The 10,023-nt window shown below is 46.7% G+C and overlaps 1 non-coding gene across 1 annotated transcript; it reads left to right on the top strand.

Annotated features, from left to right (window-relative positions):
- The first annotated feature begins 787 nt into the window (after positions 1 to 787).
- Positions 788 to 862, top strand: TRNAI-GAU (transfer RNA isoleucine (anticodon GAU)). The gene has a single exon. It is a non-coding gene; the product is annotated as a tRNA-Ile (tRNA).
- Positions 863 to 10,023: the final 9,161 nt, after the last annotated feature.

Raw genomic sequence — 10,023 nt, 5'->3', positions numbered from 1 at the left:
ACACGTACCTGAGAAGGGACTAATAATATCCACAACAAATAACAACTCTACCTATTTTATTGTATCAAATTATATCTGAATAAGTTGATTTAAATTTTTTTAAAAAGCACTCAGAATGAAAAAACGATAAATTAGGCTAGATTAAACTTCTAGAACTTCTGTTCATCGCATGTCTTCCTCAACAGAGTGGAAATGCATGACAAGACTGGTAAAAGATATTTACAATACATGTACCTGAGAAGGGACTAATAATATCCAGAACAAATAACAACTCTACCTATTTTATTGTATCTAAATTATATCTGAATAAGTTGATTTAAATTTTTTTAAAAAGCACTCAATGAAAAAACGATAAATTAGGCTAGATTAAAATTCTAGAACTTCTGTTCATCGCATGTCTTCCTCAACAGAGTGGAAATGCATGACAAGACTGGTAAAAGATATTTACAATACATGTACCTGAGAAGGGACTAATAATATCCAGAACAAATAACAACTCTACCTATTTTATTGTATCAAATTATATCTGAATAAGTTGATTTAAATTTTTTTAAAAAGCACTCAGAATGAAAAAACGATAAATTAGGCTAGATTAAAATTCTAGAACTTCTGTTCATCGCATGTTTTCCTCAACAGAGTGGAAATGCATGACAAGACTGGTAAAAGATATTTACAATACACGTACCTGAGAAGGGACTAATAATATCCACAACAAATAACAACTCTACCTATTATTTTAAATCAATATTGATATCCAAATCAATAAGAAAAACGAGAAATCATGGCCGGCCAGTTAGCTCAGTTGGTTAGAGCATGGTGCCGATAACACCGAGGTCAAGGGTTTGGATCCCCTTACTGGCCAGCCCCAACCCAAACAAAACAAATAAAATCAATGAGAAAAAGGCAGACGACACAATAGAAAAATGGGTAAAAGATTTGAACGGGCATTTCATTGAAAATGGTAATCAAATGACAACAATGTTGAATTTTATTGGTTATCAGAGAAATGAAAATTAAAACCACAGTGGGAAGTCACCAAACCCTTATCAGAATGGCTCGCAAATGGAAAAGACAAATAATGAAACACTGCTGAGGACGCAGAGCAACGGGACGTGTCCTCCCAGTGGTGGGCGTGTCCACGGGTGCCTCCACTTTGGAAAACTTTTGGCAGAGTACACTAGAGCTGAACACGCACACAGCCTGTGATCCGACTATTCTCCCCAGAGGTGTGCACCCAAGAGAAGCAGACACAGAGACAGCAGCGTTCACAGCAGCGCTCGGGTAAGAGCTCCAGACAGGCCATGTCATCAGTGCCTCACAGAGTCAAAAACCAAATAAATAGTTGCATGTTCATACAATGGAACACTAGCCTGACACCGAACAGCACATCCGATATGATTCCATTTGCAAAAAGTTGAAAAAACCCAGATAGCACTAATGCAGGGCAGTAGACTGCAGGTCAGACGGTGGACCCTTCGGTCCGAGGCGGGTAGGAAGGGGTATGTGGTGCTGGGGATGTTCTGTTTCTTAATTTGGGAGCTAGTTACATGTGTTTATTTACTCTATGAAAATTCATCGGAAGTACACCTAAGATGTGTACACGTCTGTCTGTATGTAATACTTAACAAAAAGGTCTCAAAAAAATCTGGTCTGCACCATTTTTTCTGTGTTTCTCTCCACTTTTTTGTTTTGCTTTGTTCTATTTTTGATTATTCGTTTCCTTTTCTCTCTTCAGTTAAGTTCAGGTGGCAGGCATAGACTAGGTGCTAAGCTGGATTTAGCCAGGGCTGAGGTTTCGAGAGAGGGACGAGGACGGTGCCCAGGACCGGTGGGAATGGCGGGTGTGGAATCTGAGCAGTCCAGAAGGGGAGGGAGGATTGAAGGGGTTGAGGCCAGGGAGGAGACGGCTGGCTTAGTGGAGGGAAGGCTTCGTGAGCTGGAGGATGACCGGAGCTGGCAGTGGAGGAGTGAGAAGGGAGCAGGCGTGAGTGGTGGGGGAGGGCGGTGCTCCAGACTCAGATTTTGGAGAGGCTGGAGTTACTGGTAATGACAAGGTCAAGGTGACACCATGGGGTTGCACAGCTGAGGCAGGATGCTGGCAGGTCAAGATTATTGAAGGTCCCCCCCAGAAAAAATAGAGTTTTGGAGGAGAGGAGGTCAAGGAGAGAAGTTGGGGGCTGAGGATAAACCACACGGATACTGAGACCACACTGGGAGAGTGATTAGTGAGAGCGAGCTCGTCTTCAAGGAACAAGAGGCCGTGGGCCAGATGACTGTAAGGTGTAGGGATAATGGGGGCTATTCTGAGGGCATGAGAGACAAAGCTGGGGGTTTGTAGGGAGAGAGGTGGAAAATAGTCTAGAAACATTGATGAGGAGCAAGGACATCATTTTGAGAAACTCTGGATTAGAAATGTGAAGAATGCTTATATGCATACAGTGGAGCGCTATACAGCCACAAACACGAGCAAATCCCCGCTCCGTGCCACACACCGACATTGTGGATAGTGAGTATTGTTAGGGTGGTGGGTACCCGTGTCCAGAGAGGGCGGTAGGGACACTTCTGGGGTGTGGGTGATGTGTCATTCTTGATTTAGGACATAGTCTTAATAGGTGTCTTCATTTTATGATATTAATAGAGCTGTACAATTATGATTTGTGCATTTTCCTGCATGTATGCTTTACTATAAATATCTAGCTTGTTTCTGTGTGGTATCATAGGTAAGACTCTAGTGCCTAACACAGAGCCTGCTATGCTCAAGAGGCTCAATATTTGTTGGGCACATGAGAACAGTAATCATTAATTATTTATAAAGTCAGCTACCATTTTTTGAGTTCTTCCTATACAACAGGCACTGCTCCCAATGATTTATAAGTGTTAACTAATCTAATCCTCATTCAAACCCTACAGGGGAGATACTATGTTCATATGTTGCTATGCTCATTTTGCAGACGAGGAAACGGAAGTGCATACCGAAGGCCACAGCTAGGAGGCGTGTGCGGGCAGGTTCACGGTGTGGGCTCCAGATCCCGTGATGTTATAACCTCTTCACCAAGCTCATTAGCCTCATCATGACCAGTCATGAACCCATAATGACCGATTAAGGACATTCATATGGATATCACATCCAGCTTGAGCTATGGTTCTGCTGAGGAGAAGAGGCACTTCTGTGCTCTGGGTGAGACTGTTCTCGGAGACGGTTAGATTTGCAGGTTTCCTCCAAACCTCTTGCCAGGTGGAAATTTGGCTAGAGCACAGTCTTTTCTCCAGGGAGCTGCTCAGTGGCACAGAACAGGGCAATTCTTCGACAGTGGCACTCAAGAGAAGTATCTCTCTAAAATAAGAATGAGAAAAAAGGCATCTCTAGCTGATCTGGGCCCTTTGGCTCTTCAAACAGCAATTAGTTGGTGCATGAAACTAATATTTTTCTCCAGGGCCCTAGAGAAATATACAATTGTACCCCAGCTTTTTATGATCATGTGTGTGGGAAAAATAGATTTACCCTTGACTCTGTGTGGTTCTTGTCCTAATCATGGAGTTTGTTAAAAATTTGAGTAAGGGAAAGTTTATTCTGTTTAGCAGCAAGATCTCCAGGTGGGACGGAGCTTAGATGCGCCTCAGCCCCTAGGTGGAGCCACAGGGCTACAGACCTGCAACCACATGCCCTCCGGCTTGCAGGAAGCCACGTAGAAAACCTCACAGGCAGAAGGCACTTTGAAGATGTCCTCTCACCAACCCCATTAATTTGCAGGTACCAGGGCGTGGCAATAATTCTAGACTTAAAGTTTGACCTACTTAAAGTCGAAGAGATGATTTCTAAATGCTTCTTTTGGGGAATGAATCTGTGTATTCTAAACTCACGGGTGTTTTTCTCCTCCATATAATGACCCATTTATTCTTGGCTTTCCCTCTTGGATTATGGGTCCTGCTTTCAAATGGGCTGTTTATTAGTTTTAGGTTTCTTCGGAGTGGTTCATTCTTGGATCAGAGCCCTTGACTTTATTATTGTTTTATTTACTTATGTATTTTAATTTTTAAGATGACCGGTAAGGGGATCTTAACCCTTGACTTGGTGTTGTCAGCACCACGCTCTCCCAAGTGAGCGAACCGGCCATCCGTATATGGGATCCGAACCCGTGGCCTTGGTGTTATCAGCACCACACTCTCCCGAGTGAGCCATGGGCAGCACTCAGAGCCCTTGGCTTTAAAGGTTAAATTAGGAGTAGGGTACACATGAAGTCAGGGTCTGTTCTCTTAAGCAATCTCTTCTGTTTGTCCCTGAGATATTTGTCATCCCTTGGGAATGGCAGGTGATACTCCAGTATTTACATACTTTTCCTGCTGGCAACATACTCAGGGGCTCGTCCACGCAATTCTGTGCACAGGAGGCTTCTTGGTGAAGAGGAAAAACACAATGGGTCACGCCTGTTGTTACCAGGTGCAGTCTGGCTGCCTGCCCCCTTTCAAAAGCAAACCACTCAACAGTCAAATGTTGGTGAAAACGGAAGTCAGCTTTTACTCAGGAGCACCTGTGACCTGAGGAAAGGTGTTAGGCCAACCCATCTCCCTGGTAAGCCTGAAGGAGAAGGGCCAGACCAAAGCATCCCTGGCTCAGATTTACTGAGGGGTTTTTAAAGAAGAGACTGAAGGGATGGAACGTGGGAAATGAAAAGCAGGAGGGAGGGGGACGTGAGCTGTGGGGGCTCAGTGCAAGGAGCCAGGTGCAAGGTCCCACCAAGGCTCCATCTGGTCTCTGCTCGTGTCCTTGCTGTTATCTCAGGGTCCTCCTGGAGGGGTGGGATCAGCATGATGTCTTCTTGGTTTCCCAGGGTCTGGGTAGTATGTGCAAGTCTGCAGCTCCAGGCTGACCTGAAAACTTTATGTTCATGTAAACCATGTCATCCTGCCATGGGTGAAGAGGGAACTCAGAGAAATGTGTGCGAAGAAAACAGCTGTGTTCTTTTAAAACCTTTTAGAGCCCATGTGGTTTTAGGTCCCAACATGGCTTCAGTCCTGCTCATTCCAACACTATTAACGTTAAAAGAAAGAGATAAGTTGTGTGAACAGAGGGGCCAGGTCCCCTCTCTCCCGATGGCACCCTGTGCCTGACGCCAGGGGCACATGGCAGGCCTTGGGGAATCCTAGCTGCGACTAGTGAGAGGCCTCTTCCTGGGCCAAGGTGACCTGAATCCCATTGGTCAAGCCCATCCCTGCAGCCCCCCGGACTACAGGGCCGCTTGGCTTCATGGGCTGGCTCACAAGAGCTGGCGCTGCCCTTTCTCTGGGTCCGGCCCTGTTTTAAGTGCTTTATGATATCAACTTATTTACTCCTTACAGTGACCCTCTGGACAGGCGCTACTGTTTCTCCATTCTCCCCTGTGAGGGAGCCGAGGCTGATGGGTCAAGAGCATAACCTGAGGCCACACAGCCCAGGAGCGGGGACACTGCTTACAAGCCTGCACCATGCCACCTCTCTCTCTGATGGGCACTTACTTGTCCCCAGCTCTGCTCCTCTCAGTTCCAGTAAGTCTCTTGACTCTGCTAGCTTGTCGAGGCTCCCCAGGGGTGTCCTTAATGTGACTTTCAGATGCCGGTTGGCTGGAAGGTCCCTTGGCTTATTCAGAGGCCCTGTTCTCCACGCACTCTCTGGGATCCAGACCTGGCCTGTTCCCTGTCTTCTGCCGTCTCCCACCCACAACCCCTCACGCCCAGGAGTGGGTCGGATAACAGTGCTCATCCCCATGCTGGGCAGTTCTTGGAGCACATGACCTGTGTTCACCAGGCCTCTTTTGTTTCAGAGCTCGGAGTTATAAATTCAAGCTTACACAGAACCAAATCTTTGGTAAAAAATGACATTTTTTATGTTTAATGGAGTTAAGTATATGAAGTTAATATTTTAGAGTGCTTAATTGCGTCTCATCCCTTTTCTATTTAGTTCTCACAACACTATGATTACATCACTGATGAAGTAACTTGGGCACAGAGTGGGCAGGTGATCTGCCAAAGTGGGCAGTAAAGCTCCGATATGAATGGAGAGGAATTTGACTGGATGCTCCATGCCCTTAACCACTAGGCGGCCTACTTCCCTAAAAATACCAAGAAAAAATTGGCCCATAACCCCACTTCCCGGTTATTTCATTAATTTTAAAAAATTGTGATATAGGGCTGGCCTGTGGCTCACTTGGGAGAGCGTGTTGCTAACAACACCAAGTCAAGGGTTAAGATCCCCTTACTGGTTATCTTAAAAAAAAAAAAAAATTGTGATATAACCAGAAAAATGCATAAAACACACATGTACAGTGGAAGAAAAATTATAAATCTGTACACCATCACTGAGGTCAAGTGAGGAAACATTAATCCTCTCCCCAGCTATCCCTACCCCCTGTGAGCCTCCCTGATGACAATCCTCTCCCTCCCATGGAGACGTATTGTCCTGACTTTTGTGATAATCATTTTGTTTTCTTTATAGCTTTACCACCTACTTATGTTTCCATAACAGAATTGTAGATCATTGTACGCATGGCTGGATACCACACGTATTCTTTTATATCTTCCTGCCTTTCCTCAATGTTGATTCTTCCCTGTGTGTGTAACTGAAGTTCATTGGTCATCATGACTATTTGGTGTTCCAGTGATAAGTATATTACTGTTTACTGATCCAGTCTACTGCTGATGGACATTTGGGTTATCTTCAGCTTGAGGTTATTACAAACAGTGTTATGAATCCTCTTTAGCATATCTGGGTGCACTCGTGCTCAATATATAGGATATATACCTAGTAGTGGAATTGCTGATCAATTGGTATGGCTGTTACCAACTTTAGTAATTTTCAATTGTTTTCCAAAGAGGTTATACCAACTTATATTCTCACCATCAGTAGGTAAAGAGTTCCTGTTGCCTCATATCCTATACTCCATACTGACATGAAAAAAATAATAAAAGAGATAAGTGGTCAGATGGTAACAGTATAAAATTATATAAAATGAAAAGTCAAGACATTTTACCCAAAGGTTGCTGTTACCAAACCCAAGTCGCTGCCTGCTGCCAAACAGAGACAAATGACTTGAAAGTCAAATGTTGGCAGAAAGGGAAGGAGGCTTTATTCAGGATAACCAGCAACCTGAGAACATGGCAGGCTAAAGCATCTCAAAGGCTCAGATTTACGGAGGGGCTTTTAAGGAGGATGTTGAGGGAGTGGAATGTGGAAAGATTCAGTAGGGAATCAGCTTCTTTGCAAGGTCTATGTGCAGCTTTGCAGAGCTCTAGCTGGCTGTTACCTTGCGGCTGGTCATGTGTTTCCTTGCTGGCGCCCGCTGGTCAGCTTTCAGTCAGATCTCGGAATTCTGCAAGTCTCAAAGAAGAAATGTTAATTGCAAAGTACTGATTTTCAATAGCTTTGCTTTCTGCTTAGCAAGAGGGGTTGGGGGGTTGCAGTGCAATTTTTCACAGGCCTCAAGGCCATTTCTTTCTCCTGAAATCCAAAATGGCTAAACTCATGTTTACTAGTGCTCTAAAACTGTCACTAGCAACAATTTCTTAACTATCTGTCCACTAAAATTAAAATAAATCATTCTCTCTCTATATATATGTCTAGTTTTTTGGTGGCTGGCTGGTATAGGGGATGTGAACCCTTGACCTTGGTGTTATAACACCACGCTCTAATCAATGGAGATAATCAAGAAATATAAACTTTAAAAAAAAAATGACAGTTCGTGGAAATTTCTAAAGAAAGAGTGCAAATTAAATAAATTAAATATCTGCAGTTGGTAAATCAATTATCTCTATTGATCAAGTCACTCATAAAATACTTATTGGGCACCCATTGTGTGCTGGGCACTTTTCTTAGGAGCTTGGAATACAGTAGTGAACAAAATAGTAAAAATTTCCTGCCCCGTACATTTTAGCTGGGAGAGACACAATACATAGATGAGTGAAATATATGTTAAATGGGGTAAAGTGCTAAAGAGAAAAATAAACCAGGGAGGAGGATAAGGAGTATCGGAGGAGGGGGATGAAATTGCAATTTTAGGTTGAATGGCCAGAGAAGACCTTATTTAGAAGGTGATATTTGTCTGGATAAAGAGTGGTTTAGGGCTGGTCCAAAGGTACTGAGTGATCTCAATTGACTGTACAGAGCCAGTTCCAAATCAGACTCCTTGTTCTACTCTTTCCCCCATTCTCACTACTGCACTTCACTAGTCTTAAAACAAAAGAGAAACACTGTTCCAGGCAGAGGAAGGGGCACGTACAAAGGCCCTGAGGCACATCTGGCATATTCAAGGACTAAGGGGAGGTCACAGTGGCTGGAGCTAAGGAGCAAGCTCTGGGGGAATATAAGGACTAGGTGAGTGTGAGCAGCCTATTGCATGCTGGAGTGAAATCTGGTGTAGACAAGAGGATATATGAGTCTGGAATGTAGGGCAGAGGTCTGGGCTGGCCAGAGATAGGTGTTGCACAGATGAGAAATAAAGTCATGAGAAAGAATGAGACCTCAAGAGCCGCTGGGCACTTCTCCGACATTCTGGGAGGAAGACAGTGAGGCCAAATCAGCAAAAGAGGCTGAGCAGAGTGGCCAGAGAGGAGGAAGGAAAGCTAGTACGTGGGGTCCTGGAAGCAAGGGAGAGGCGCTTCCGGAAGGCAGGGCTCATGTCTGCTCAGTGCTATGGAGAGGTCGAAGAAGATGACTTCTGACAAGGGATTACTGGATTTAGAAACTTGGAAAGAATTAGTGACCTTGATAAACTGAGTCGTAGAATCAAAAACTGAAATGGAATGGGTTCAAAGGAGAATGGGAGGCAGGGAAGAGGAGGAAGGGTGTATGTATGAAAAGCTTTTGAGAAGTTTTGCTGGAAGTGAGGGATAGAAAAGGCCCAGAAGCTTGCGGGGAAAGTAGAAAATAACCTAAAATGGAAAGGTGAGAGACCGTGGAAGGTGAGAGTTCTGTGTAAATCCACCCGCACTATGGCTAAAATAATTCACCGGGTTTCTGCAAAGCGATTGGGCCCTCCACTGCTATCCTTGAAAACAGGGCAACGTCACAAATAATCCTCAGGAGCACCATTTTCTCACCTGATTGGGCTGCCCCCACCGTCTCGTAATGCAGTTACCAGGATGACACCCAGTCCTTTCCGAGCTACCTAGCTCAGTTTAAATGGGTTGTTCAAAAAGCACCGGACGGTTTGGGTTCTGTGGGTTTTGTCGTTGTTGTTTTAAATCATAGTACACATCTATGTTCATTATAAAAAATTTGGAAAAAATCAAACTGCATAGGAAGGAACAAGCTCTCTGTAGTTCCAGCACGTGGGGGTGACCGCCCTTCCCCTGTCCGGTATCTTCAGGGGACGTGGCCGGGTTCCACTCCAGGGTCCCCGTGTGCAGCAGGGCGGAGCGGCATCCTCAGGGCTGCTCACTGCAGTCGCTCGGCGCCCCGAGCAGGTCTTCTCGGAGCGGGGCTGGGCGGTGGGCCGCGGACGGTGCAGACGTCCGTCCTCCGGGCCGCGCTTGGCGCGCCCACGTGCTCCCAGCAGCAGCCGTTAACTCCTGAGGGACCGGAACGGCTCTCGCTTTTCTTTCACGGCCGACGTTGGAGAGCCGCCGACGGGGGCGGCGGGAGCGGGCGGGACTCGGCCGGGCCTTGGCGCTGACCTCACGCGGCGCACCGGGCGCGGCCAGCGAATCGCCGGCGCCGCGGCGGGAACGCCCCGCGCCAACATTCCCGGCAGCGCGGGCAGGCCGGCCGACGCGTCCGTCCGGCTCCGCGACTCGGCCCGGGCCGGCCTCTTCCCTTGGGGACGCAGGGTGGAGGCCGCGGCTCGTGGGAGCCGCCCAACCGCCGCCGAACCTTCTGGAAGAGGCGCCCGGCCGCGGCCCCTCCGCCGCCGACGCCGCCAGTTATCCGACGCTCGCGCCCAGCCGGCCGCGGCCTTGGCGGCGCGGGGGGCGGGGCCCGCTCGGGGGCGGGGCCCTCGCGGAGAGGCCGCTCGCGATTCGCCGCCCGCGCGCAGGCCCCGCCTCTCAGGCGCC

The sequence above is a fragment of the Cynocephalus volans genome, chromosome 8, assembly GCF_027409185.1.
Source record: "Cynocephalus volans isolate mCynVol1 chromosome 8, mCynVol1.pri, whole genome shotgun sequence".
Classification (NCBI taxonomy): Eukaryota; Metazoa; Chordata; class Mammalia; order Dermoptera; family Cynocephalidae; genus Cynocephalus; species Cynocephalus volans.
This window is presented reverse-complemented; position numbering and strand designations above follow the sequence as displayed.